At 39.2% G+C, this 13,442-nt stretch overlaps 1 protein-coding gene across 4 annotated transcripts in view; it reads right to left on the bottom strand.

Moving 5' to 3' along the window:
- The window catches only part of MYO16 (myosin XVI), a 360,224-nt gene that overhangs the window by 34,575 nt on the left and 312,207 nt on the right, over window positions 1–13,442 (bottom strand). The gene's annotated exons all lie outside the window — the stretch shown is intronic.

Raw genomic sequence — 13,442 nt, 5'->3', positions numbered from 1 at the left:
CTCCTTTCTTTAAATGGAGATATATTCATAATGTATTTCTGTCCCCATGTTTTTTTCCAAATACTTCTCCTTATAACATTTAGGGTTCATTTACAATCTGACTGAAAACTCATCATTAACAACAGAAAGACTCCACTGCTTTCATCAGGTTTTGGATCACATTCATGCTTACCTTGGGTGCTTTGTGCAGCACGTCCAAAGCACCAAGGGACCCCTAATACAGGGTAAATATAGAGGGACTCTTGCTTTTTCTAATCTGGTTATTCAAAAATGATCATAACTGTTCTCTGGCCCTGAGGCATATGGTAAGAGACCCATATCTGTGCTATTACAGTTTCTTGCCCTCCACAGCAGAGAGGTTGCATCCAAATCATCTACTGTGAATAGTCCCTGGCCTGTGTAGTTTCCTGAACCATGTCCAGATCTTCCTGGAAGGGAGCCAGCCTGCCAGGTCCCAGACGATGCCAGGGACTGCTCTAGCACTTTGAATGTGCAAAGGATTGAGCTGCCATACCAAGGACATTTCATGGCACTGTTTCATTTAACGAAACAGATATAGCCCTTCACCTTGACAGCTAGTTACCACAATCAGAAATCAGTGGTCAATATTAATTCATCTCAGAAAAAAAAAAAAAAAAGAAAACTGTGGAACAAAAACTGCCTCAGATCAGATGGGACTAGTGGAGCACTAAACAGTTCTGCTGAAGCCACATTTGAAGGTTTCATCCTGAGTGTATAGGGAGAGCAAGTTCTCCCTAGTTTTGCTCTGGTATAAATGGAAGTAATACACTCCTCTTGATCTGACTTGACATGACCATTCTTTCAAGGCACACATTTATTTTCTTTAATTAAACAGACACCTAAGGACAAACTCTCAGCTGAGGAAATTCAGTGTCACAAGCTAGGCAGGATGTATCTCAGTTCTAAATTTGAAACAATCTCAGTATAAAATCAAACGTTATTTCGTTTTTCATAGAAAACACGATTTTCTGTAATCAATAATCAATACACAAGTTTAGTTATCAAGATCCACAGCTACTGACACTGTATCAGCCACTTAAAAAAAGGAAGACACATAAATTATGGTAGATAAATTAATGCAATACAGGAGGAGAAGCTTTTTGTATCTGGACTACCATGAAATCTAAAAGCTAAATAGCTCAATTTCCTTGAAACTTATGGCTGGCATACAGCAAAATGGGAATTTCAAATCAAGCAGCTTATTATTATACATGTGAATAAGAGAGTACTGATGTATCCTATTAACCAGCATATAAAAGACAAGACGCTGCAGACAGAATGGATTTCTGATCTGTGCTCTCATTCTTTCTTGGGAAAGTCAGGAATATACTGAATCCTCGTGGCTGACTCCAGATATTTGTTACATTTACAGTGGTAAGTGGACATGGTGAAGTGAGGGGGGAAAAAAATATGGCAGAAATTTTGGAGATATTTTTTGAAGAAGGAAGGGGAGAGGAGTTTAAATGAGAATAGGTCATTTTATTTTGGCTCTAGTGTTCACTGTTTTGTTGCACCTTGACAATTATACTTGGTGTTTCCTGTTTTGCTCTTAGTGCTGAGACATTCCTTTTCTGTGGCATTTGCTAGCTACCCTCAGCACATGTTGTCCTGGGTGCCCTTTCACTGGAAAATGCATATTGCTTCAGAGTAGTTCAGTTTACTCACATGAAGTCACACCATGACCTCCTGTAGCATGACTGTTTACTTTGTCTGCTGAGAGCTGGAGGCAAATAGATGCATCTTATTTGCTGAAAGAAATGGAGTAGACTGAAAACTGTCAAGACAGGATTTCCCCAGTCTATTAGTGCTGCTGCCTGTCTCACCCTCTTAGTTGTGCTGCTGGCTGCCACCGCCATCAGAGCCAGTAATTATTCATTGATTTATTTCACCTCACAAAGCTTACCCTTACAGCAGCAATTGTCTAGGACTTCCCCCCTGCAGTGATGCTCCTAGGATAGTAGCAATGAATTTGCAGTGTCACTTCCTGCACCCTATCTCTCTGGGCTGTGTAAGTGGAGCCATCAGATGATGCTACGAGCCACTCCAGAAGCTGCATTCTTCAGTGCAGCAGGCAAACACAAAATGCTCTGGGAACCTGCATTCACGGAACCTCTGTGTGAACACTGGAAAGTAAAGAGAGGAGACATGGGTCATGACAAAACTCACTTTGCTGGAGGGAATGAGATCCTCCAAAGAATATTGTGTTAGTGTGACACCAACCAGCCACAGAAGATGTGGATGGTAGTGAGAAGGAAGTTGCTGAAGTAGCTGCAGGAACTCTAAGTCTAATTCAGACCTTAGGAGCCATCAGTTCAATTACTATTTTGTAAACAGATTGGAAAGCATACACCTAGAACAGGAAGGTTTCTTCCTTCTTCTCTGACAGGCTTGTGCTGGTGGGAAGATAGTGCTCTTATTTTACATTTATTTCAGTGAGAATCATTACAACCTACAGATCTTTCCCCCCTTCCTAGAAGTAATGTTAGGGACATCCCTGGACCAGGTAAACTTTCAGAGTTGGTGGGGGAGATAGATAACATAAGTGCCTTCTTTCCCTTTCTGGAGGACTCTGAATTGTTTAACTAGGTTTTTTTGCAACATGAGACTAAGAATACTGCTCTGAAGTGGAGAAAACACCCTTGTCAAACACTAGTAAAGGATGAAGAATATCTGGACAGGCTGCTGCCTCTCTTGCCTGATAGTATCTGAGCAAGAACTTGGAACACCATTTTAGTGCAGTGAGGTAGACTCAAGCTAGTGTACATATTTCAAGGACTGGGGATTTCATTCATCCCATCTTCTCTAGGAACTGGTCTCTGCAGGCCTTTCTGAGGTCCATAACTAACATAGGGCACGTAGGAGGGCAGCACTGCTTGGGACAACTTCCTGCCTTAGAAAAAGCATTTCTTCCCATGTCCACCACCTTTTCAAGTCTAATATGGAAAAAAAAAAGTAGCTGATTTCACTCTGTAATAGTTATATTTACTGTTAGGTGTGTTGATTGGCCGACCAGAGTCTACTTGTTCTGTTTTTGTGTTTAAAAAGCTCCTGGTGCGCTGGAAAAGGACGAGGCAATTTGCTGAGAAACATAGCTTCCCTTTTTTCACACTGTTTTCCTCTAACTCATGTGGATGCAGCAGTTGTTCTTGAAGGCAGACATTAAAGTTTGTTTACGTTTCTGTGTGGTATCTCGGTAACAGAACTGCGATTACTGCTGGGCTTTAGTTGCTGTTGGAAGGAATTATGTGATGAGACACTGTCTCAACCTCCCTCCCCCTCAGACAAAGTTGCAAATATTGTAAAAATAAACAAACAAAAATCTCCAAAGAAACAAACAGATACAGATTTGCTACTGCCAACAACATCACATCAGTTCTATTTACTTTTCCCACAGAATGCTTCTACAGAGATTTTTAAGGATCCCTCTCATACCAGCTCTGGCACTGACTGCAATGCAGAAGTCTTAGCATAGGTGACTGCATTGGGCAGAATTATTTGAGTAGATCCTAAGAGACAATCCAAGGAATATTTTTGGTTCACCTGTACTGTAAACCTGCCCACCAAACAGGGACAGCTATTGTAGAAAACCTCTCAGACAACAATCCCATTTGCTTTCTAAGTGAACTTCTAAAACAAAAATTGAATTTAGATATATCATTAACTTGTTTGTAAGTTCATTTTGAAGGGATAGAGTGATGGTTAATGACACCTTCATTAACCTCAAAGCAAGAACGTATGGCTATCATGGATGCAGTGTGATAAGCATCCATACTATACACAAATATAGCCAATTTGTGGCTAAAACCTGTCCCTAAATGCTACTAGTATGTCAGCATCATACTGCAACCTGCCCTTAAGGAAAGAGCTAAGAGAAATAATGAAATGTAGAACTTCAAGTCTATTTTGTTTTTTGTTTTAAAAAATTCACCTCAAGGAGTATAAAATTAGTTTTCATGTTTTTCATGTTAGAATAGAGTGAAAACTCAAGCTAAAAAAGCACTGAACTTGAAGGCTTCTATATTTTCCCACTCACTTCTGGGGCCAAGAAGAAGACAGATGTCCCAAACTGCTACACCTGCTTCCAGTGCTCCACTTCCAAACATTCTGCTACTGTCTCACAGCAGAGTGCAGCAGTGTGGAGAGAGCATGAGAGTCAGGGCACCCTCATGTTTATGACCAAGCCTTTTTCCCCGTCTCTTTCCAACTGTCTTCTCTCGCTTCTCCATCTGACCTCATAAAATGTCAGTGCTGGAACTAGAACATAATCCACACATGCAGGCCTATAGAATTTCAAAGTTTCATGGTGAGCTCCATGACTCCTACCAATAACTTTGGGTTATCACTTCGGGGCTGAAATTTGCATAGCCATTGTCTTGGATACCTGAGCCAGTGAGTTTAGAAGTAGTTTGGCTTGTTTGTAAGACAGCTTTCTTCTACTAGCCATGATGATGATGATGATAATGATGATGACGATGATAATGATGATGATGATGATGATGATGATGAAGACAGCTTTCTGTTGTTAGGAGATACCCTTAAACACTTGACCAGTGTTGAAATGTCCACTCTTGAACTTCTTTAGGTTCAAAAAAAAAGTCAACACATTAAGTTGTTGACATTTTCAGTATGAAACATTTTACTCTGTTTGAGGCAGACCATTTCAATACTTTACAAAAATTTGTGAAAGCCTGGACATAAAAGAATATTTATTTCTGCACACTATTTTAGAATGCTTGATATTCATTTCAGGGCAAAACAAATATAAATGTCATAATCTTGACATTTTCTGTGACATGGAATTATTGTTCTATACAGAGGTTCTATGAAAAAAAAGATTTAATGTTGACACAGACATAAATAAGTTAAAAGCATCTGAAGAGACTTCTCACTCAAGTTGAGAATTCAGCTAGAGACCTCCACTAAAATGCGTGGCTATATTTCATTCTCCACTATGTTCCAAATGCCTGTAGTCCTGTAAAATGAAATGACATGACATTTACTGACAAATACCCACCTTCTTGTTTGGTATCAAGAACGTAAGGGTGGTACAATTCAATTTCCATCTCTCAGATATGGCTAATTTCTCACAATTGGTTTACGATTAGTGATGTAGTGGTTCCTAAACAAAGCCCTTTGTGCTTTTGCATCTTGAATCACAAATAAAAAATCCTGAAGACTTTTTACTATTTAGAGAAGCTGACAACACTGTTAGTAATGAGACAGCTTCCCGAACCATTGCTGAGTTTGGAACCATGATATTGCATAGATGTTGAAGAAAATACATTGCTATGAAAATACTAATCCTGTAAATGTCTACCTGAATGATTAAAGTCATTATTAAAAGTGGGATATTATTAAAATCTACAGGTTTGAAATGCACTAAGCTGAACCAGTATGGTGTGGTTATTGTGTTCAAATATCAGACAGGATGAAGGGAACACAAAGTAAATCCAACTCATTGGAAACGATACAAAACAGAGTCAGCAATTTAAAAGAAATTCCTGCAGTTCTCAGAAATGGACCATGTAAAAGGAACAGAAAAGTCAGTGCAATTATTTCTCCTCAGCTTTCCTCCTGTTCAGCAGTGACAAGGTATGAACATGAGAGAACCTGCACTGGGTTAGACCAAGGAACTGCCTACTTCAATATCCTTTTCCAAAAGCTGTAGATAGTTACAGTATAAGGTCAATGGAAATCAAAAATGCAGTGATATTTTCTCTGCAATTCTGGAGCTTCACAGTCTCCTTCAACCTCTGTTTCTGTGGATATAAGTTTTGGAAATTGTATGGAGGACTGCTAAGGATTTGATTTTATTTTCAATACAAGCACTTAAAATGCAAAATAATATAAAGTTTTATGACAATACCTATCCTTTTTTGACCTAAAAATTAGACTTGTTTTGTTCTCCTAATAATGTTCAGGTTATAATTGTTTATGGTAATCACACACAAAGCCTTTTTCCCGTGTCAGAACAGAAAAACAAAGTGAATTCCACATTACAAGATTTTAGTCTGTAAGAGTAAACAGTGAAATCGCCCAGGAAGAGAAAGGCTACAGTGAAAAAAACCAAGTCATATTAGAAAACCAAAACACTCTTCAGCAGTTAAATATACTAGTTTTCAGATATTCTGAAATGGAAAATTATTCTTGGTACATTGTGTTTATCCTGAAACAACAGATCTTTTCTGTGATACGTTATCCAGACAATGGTAGACTTATAGCTGAGGAGAAGACTGCAGATTAAGGTGATATCTTTCAGGCTGTACAAAAGTTCATAAATATTCTGAAAATAGGAATGAAGTATACTTTCTCTAGACTCTTCTAACCTCTTTTTCTGCTGCAATAATGGAAACCACAATTATTTCCTGTGAAAAATCACCCAGCATGGGCTGGATGGCAACTATATTGCCAGCAGTTCTGTCTCCTCCTTTGTAATTTTCTGCATAGGGCATCTATGGTTAGCCAAGAATGGGCCTTTTTGTAATGACTCGCATTAAACTCTTACTAGCAGTGCTTTGGCTTCCTCCCACTTTTCTGTACCTACTGCAAGAGATTCAGATTCAAAGTTGCAAGTAGTAAATAGTCAGTGTGTAAGTTTGCTGATGACACTAAACTGGGAGGAGCTTTTGACTCCCTCAAAGGCAGGGAGGTCCTGCACAGAGACCTCGATAAATCAGAGGACTGGGCAATCACCAACCGCAGGAAGTTAAACAACGCAAAGTGCCAAATTCTGCACCTGGGATGGGGCAACCCTGGTTGTTTGTACACACTAAGGAATGAGAGGATGGAGAGCAGGGCCCCAGAAAGGGACCTGGCGGTTCTGATCAATGGCAAGATGAATATTAGTCAGCAGTGCCCTGGCAGCCAGGAGGGCCAACCCTGTCCTGGGGGGCATCAGGCAAAGCATCACCATCCGGTTGAGGGAGAGGATTGTCCTGCTCTGCTCTGCACTGGTGCAGCCTCACCTTGAATATTGTGGCAGTTTTGGGCACCACGATATAAGAAAGATATTAAGCTGCTAGAGAGTGTCCAAAGAAGGGCAATGAAGATGGTGAAGGGCCTTGAGGGGAAGCCTTATAAGGAGTAGCTGAGGTCACTTGGTCAGTTTAGCCTAGAGAAGAGGAGACTGAGGGAACACCTCATTGCAGTCTACAGCATCCTCAAGAAGCAAAGCAGAGGGATTAAGTACTGATCTGTTCACTCTCATGACCAGTGACAGGACTCAAAGAAATGGCATTAAGCCGAATCAGGGAATGTTTAGATTAGATATCAAAAAAAAAGTTTTTCACCCAGAGGGTGGTTTAGCACTGGAACAGGCTCCCCAGATAGCAGCAAGACTGTCTGGTTTTAAGCATTTGGACAACGCTTTCAGGCACATGGTGTGATTCTTGGGGTGTCCTGGCCAGGGGCAGGAGTTGTACTCAATAATCCTGATGGGTCCCTTCCAACTAAGCATATTCTATGATTCTATGAATCAGAAGTTGATGACTTTACTGTGTTTAGATATCTGATTTGAAAATTAGTCACAGAAAGTCACCCTGACTCCCTGCTAATTAAGGCAATTATATAAACAGATATTAATCTCTTTCTGAGAAGTGTTGTGAAGCTTAGCTGATTTAAGTCTTAACAATTTGAGATTTTTACTTGAAAGATGTAGTAGAAGTTCAATGCCTCATGCAATCATTCCTCCAGCATTCACAGGTAAAAGATAAAAGGTGAAAACACAGCTTTCTCTGTTCTTCATCGTTTGTAAATTGTTAGCTTTTCCACAAAGAAAGTAAAACTATTTCATTATTCAATACGAATGCTATGCATATATGATTATTATCTTTATTAAGTTGCTTAAAATGAAAATCTGAGTGGCTTAGAGGGTAAGGGAGTGGGATTTCATCTCAGAAAACCAAGTAGGGATTTCATTTGCAATCCACTGTTGAAAACATTAGCTACACAATACCTTGCTCTAATCTGCTGACAAAGGGACACCTGCCTTTGACAGGACAGTACTTTCCACACATGCACATTAAATTTCGTTATTTTCAAAGTTTGAGCCAATCTCAATAAAGAGTATTTGGCAAGCTTTACTCCCAACTAGGTATATCTAAATACCTGTATCATTTGTCAGTTGTAACTATCTTCCTGTGACTTCCAATGCTTAAACTGGAAAATGTGGAATAAGACACCGACAGGTGAAGCTACCTGCCTTGGAAATACCTTACTTAGGAAGCAAATAAAGAAAGGATTCATACAGTTAATGGATGACAATGATACTGGGCAAACATTTGAACGGTATTGGCATTTTGTTAACAATCTCAACTTTGCATGTCTTTGCTGTTGTTACCATAAAAGTTACCAAACGGTTTTGGAAAGGAATAGGTCACTGAAGACTGTATAGACTTGAATATACAGATCAACTTGTACTGAAACACTAATTCACAGAACTTGGTGACCTACATAAAGGAAAAGTCTTCCTAATTTTTCTCCTTAAGTGCACAGATGTGGGGTTGCAAGCTTGCACATTTTTTTTGCTCAGACACACAAGCTAAGTATCTATGCCAATCTTTTCTCAACAAGCACGAAGGAGAGAAAGCATTGTGTCTTTATCTCAATAGCCTGATAAGAAATTCATCCAGGTTACGGTAAAATCATAGTTCCTTTGCTCCATTCTCTTTAGAATCTAGATGAATAGTCACTGTCAATCTGAGCATGGATGACTGGTTAGGATTTATTCTGTCTTTTGCTCTGAAGTGGAAATGATTCCCTATTGTATGGAATAATTGAATATCAACTGTACCAACAACGAGAAATAACATTATGACCTACCAAAATCCAAGTATCATTCATCCATGCTGTGAAACACAAATATTTAATATGAAATGCTTAAACATGGAATTGTCTTTTCCTTATATAAGGATTGTCTTATATGTTTGATAGTTAAAAAATATTCTTACATCCTGCTAAGAGTGTGGGTTTGTGATTAAGGGATTGAATTTGGTTTCATGAGGTATACTTTTAAATCTCAGGTCCAGTCTAAAAATATTTGAGTAGGGGCTCTGTACATGACCATTCAGTTTCAATCTGTTTTGCTAACTTAATTTTCTAATTCTAGAAATTACGGAGAATAGAAGAAATTTGTGTGTGTGTATTATCACTTATCTGGATTCAAGTCTCATTTTGTAAGGAGTAAAAACAAACCCCTGTCTAACAATACAGCTGCACTTTCAATGACAACTCTTTTCAACCTTGGAGAAATCACTTTATTCTGTAACAGTTCTCACCTGTTACAGTTCTGTTTTTTTTAACTATAAACTCTGCAGAGCAGAAAACTTCACTTATGACACATGAGGTATTTTGCATGAAATTGCATACTATATGATCCTGATCAGTGCTTGAACCAGTAGACAACACTGTTGCATAAAAAAACTGGCCAGGCTAACCCACCAGGTAATGAAAGCTGTAGCCATTTGATTTTTTTTGTTGTTGCCTTTGTGAAAGAAGAGTGCTCTCAGTTCAGTTCACAATAACTCTTCAGCCCATCAGAAAACCACAAATGCATTCTACTGTAATTCTGGATGAGCTTTTCTCACAAAGGGGTCAGAAGCCAAAAGGACATCGGTGTTCTCAGGCCCTGAAATTACTCCTCCAGGCAAGAGGGAGGCATGTTGGGGGATCTCTGTTTTGCACGTATATTGGCTGGAGGCTTTTATCTCCAAGGCTGATGATCCTACACTGAACCTTCCTGATTCCCATAAGTTACTCTCCATGACTTCAAAATGGCCCACAGTTTTACTTTCCAGTTTTAGTTAAGATTGTTGGTAGGTTATAACTTATGGAAAAAAATGAAACTGCACATTATAGAGTGCTGCTCTAGGCCATGTCTTCAACTTTAATGAATTTCTATTATTATTTTTTTTTTTACCGTATCATCTCCTATAAATAAAATACTACAAATGACAGAAAGAAAGGGAAGAGTCCTCCAGGAATGTAATATGCACTGGGCAATAGGTGATAAAAAAATCAGAAAGTAACACGTAACATCTTCTAATTTTACATAACATGTAAAGAGTCAACTCAGATGACTGCCATCTTATTACTTTGGATGAAAGGTTAAATAATATTTTTCCAGCTGTTACCCTAGAAAATAGATAAAGACATAAAAAATGGCAAATTGTAAAAACACACACACCTGTATTTTAGTTACTTTCAATCCATACATTCATTGAACTATTCATATGTAACTGCACTTAGTATACAGTAGCTTCCTAGCTCATAAAATATTGATTCAGGGGTTTTATTGTGTATCTTTCTTGAACTTTGATCTTTCATACTTAGTGCTGCCTTGATGAAATATTCAGAAGTACATTTTCCCTCTGAAAGGTAAATTTAAAGGGTTTTTACGGTAGCCCATCTTAATGCACTAGCTTCAACTCACATGAGACCCAAGCTGAACTCTATCTTGGTCACATTTAGTTGATAATTGCATTTTCAAAAATCTTCCATCCCATAGCAACTTTTTTTTTTTTTTTAAGGTAAATTTACTTTTGTGGAGTAGGTTTACCACAATTCCTCACCAAATATATTGAAAGAGCCTTGAGAACATACATCCAAAGAACTGACTTTAATAGTTACTTCCCAGCAGATAAAAATATACAACCTATATAATAAAACAAGACTCCCAACTTACAAAAACAAAACAAAACCAACCACAAAACCAATGAAAAACCCCTGAAAAACTTTCTATATACATATATATATAGGCAGTAAATGTCATTACGTAATTTTGCCAAAGCAAGCAACACTACCGCAATAACTCCTTTACTAATTTCATCAATTTGCATACTTAGAATAACAAATAAAACATTCTCTCGAGGTTGAGAATTGATGAAGTCTCAGTTCATAGCTCATTCCACACACAGGACTGAATTCAGCATTCAGGAACAAGCAAGGTCCAGCTAAAGATTTTGCAAGGTCTGGAGTATTCACAAGGGTTCCATCCACCATGGTTTCTCTGATAGCTCCACCTAGTCATTAACTTTCATGAAACCTATAAAAACTCAATTAATTTTGAGACCTTTATCTCCGTGTCGTGTTTGGTTGAAAGGAGTTTCGGCTGAAGGCTGTCAAGGTTCTTAGGGACAGAGAGGTACGGTGTCACACAGACATATATATATGTAGAGCAAGAGCAATCACCTGCTTCTGTTTTATTATAACTGCATAAATCAGGATATGATATCAAAATCACTGGAACAGTACATATTTAAGAAAATAGGCAATGAATAATATAAGAATCCATCCTCTTCTCTACTGTTTTGTTTCATATTTCTAAAGTAGGACTTGGGCTTCCCCCCAGAAGGTGGCATATCAAGAGCCCAACAGAGGTACATCTACACCAATGCATGCAGCATCGGCAACAGAAGGAGCTAGAACACATTGTGCAGCTGGAAAACTATGATATAGTTGAAATCACAGAAATGTGGTGAGATGACTCAACAACTGCAGTGGATGAGCTATAAACTCTTCAGAAGAAGAGACAGGCAAGGAAGGAGAGGTGGTGGGGTAGCCCTGTATGTTACAGAGTGTTTTGACAGTCTAAAGCTTGATGATTGTGGTTAAAGGCTTGAGTGTTTATGCATAAAGAATCACAGATTAGGGTAGCAAGGCAGATATCATGGTGGGAGTCTGTTATAGACTGCTCTACCAGGAAGAAGGGGCAAGATAAAATATTCTAAAAGCAGCTGGGAAAAGACTCACTAGCCCTTCTTCTAATGCAGGACTTTAATTTACTAGATGTCTGCTGGAAAGACAGTGTAGCAGAGAGGAAACAGTCTAGCAGGGTGCTGAAGTGTGTGGCAGAGAACTTCCTGACTGGTGAGTCAGGAGAACTGGTGAGTGAACTAGGGAAGATATTATAACTAGGGAAGGTGCCCTGCTGGACCTGCTGTTCGTGAACAGAAAAGGACTAGTGGATGATGTGATGGTTGGAGGCCATTTTGGGCACAGGGATCACAAAATATAAGTTTCTGATTGTCAGAGAAGTCAGGAGAGCGGTCAGCAGAACTGCTACCTTGGAGTTTTGGAGGGTAGACTTTGGCCTCTTCAGGAGACTACTTGATGAGCTCCTTGCGAGGCAGTCCTGAAGGAGTCCAGGAAGGCTGGACATGTTTTAAAAAAGAAATCTTAAAAGCGCAGGAGCAGGCCACCCCCATGTGCCAAAAGGGTGTCCTCCAGTAAGATGATAAGTTGGGTGGGAGTGTTATAGGACAGGAAGGCTCTGCAGAGGCATATGGATAGACTGGATCAATGGGTTGAAGCCAACAGTACAAAGTTCAAAAAGGACAAGTGTTGGGTCCTGTCCTTGGATCACAACAGGCCCATGCAGTGCTACAGTCTGAGGGCAGAGCGGCTGAAAAGCTGTCCAGTGGAAAAGGACCTGGGGATGCAGTGTGCTCAGATGGCCAAAGAGGCCAGTGGCATCCTGGCTTGTATGAGAAACACAGGCCAGCAGGACCAGTGATTGTGCCCCCATACTCGGTACTGGAGAGGTCACACCTCAAATCCTGTGTTCACTTTTGGGCCTCTCATTACAAGAAAGATATTGATGCACTGTAGTATGTTCCAGAGAAAGGCAATGGAGCTGGTAAAGGATCTGGAGCACAAATCTTAGGAGGAGTGGCTGAGGGAGTTGGAGTTGCTTGGTCTGGCGAAAAAAAAGGCTCACCACTCTCTACAACTACCTGAAATGTGGTTGTAGTGAGGTGGAGGCTAGTTTCTTCTTCCAAGTAACAAGGGACAGGACAAGAGGAAATGGCCTCAAGTTGTGCTAGAGGAGGTTTAAATTGGATATTAGGGAAAATGTCCTCACAGAAAGGGTTGCCAATTATTGGAACAGGCTGCCCAGGAAAGTGCTGGAGTCACCATCTCTGAAATATTTAAAACATGCATAGATGTGGCACTTAGGGACATGGTTTAGTGGTAGATGTGGCAGTGTTGGTTTCATAGGACTCCATGATCCTAAAGTTCTTTTCAAACCTAATCAATTCTATGATTCTATATTGACTATTTTGAATATGTTGCACACAGTTCTTGATTAAGACAAGCTGTTTGGACAGACAGAAGTGTAGAAGCAGAGAAAACAGTCTAGAGGTTTTCTCACTCTGAATTTTGTGTTTGGGAGATACTACAATGAGGAGAAATTTCTATATAAAATGTACTGAATATTTTCAATACAAGAGTTTTGTTTGTTTTTTTTTTAATCAGAAAAGTAATGTGAATTGTAATTGAGATGCAGAACTGCTATTTACTTTTAACTTTTTAAATTTTCTTCACTGCATGGCTCTCTGACTATGCTTTATTTAGGAGAATAATGAAGGCTGTATCAACAAATTCAGAACTTCATGGAACTGAAATAACGAAACTTTAAAAGA

The sequence above is a fragment of the Corapipo altera genome, unplaced genomic scaffold (genome assembly GCF_003945725.1).
Source record: "Corapipo altera isolate COAL_440 unplaced genomic scaffold, ASM394572v1 0, whole genome shotgun sequence".
Classification (NCBI taxonomy): domain Eukaryota; kingdom Metazoa; phylum Chordata; class Aves; order Passeriformes; family Pipridae; genus Corapipo; species Corapipo altera.
The sequence above is the reverse complement of the archived record's forward strand: the minus strand, read 5'-3'. Positions and strand labels throughout refer to the sequence as shown.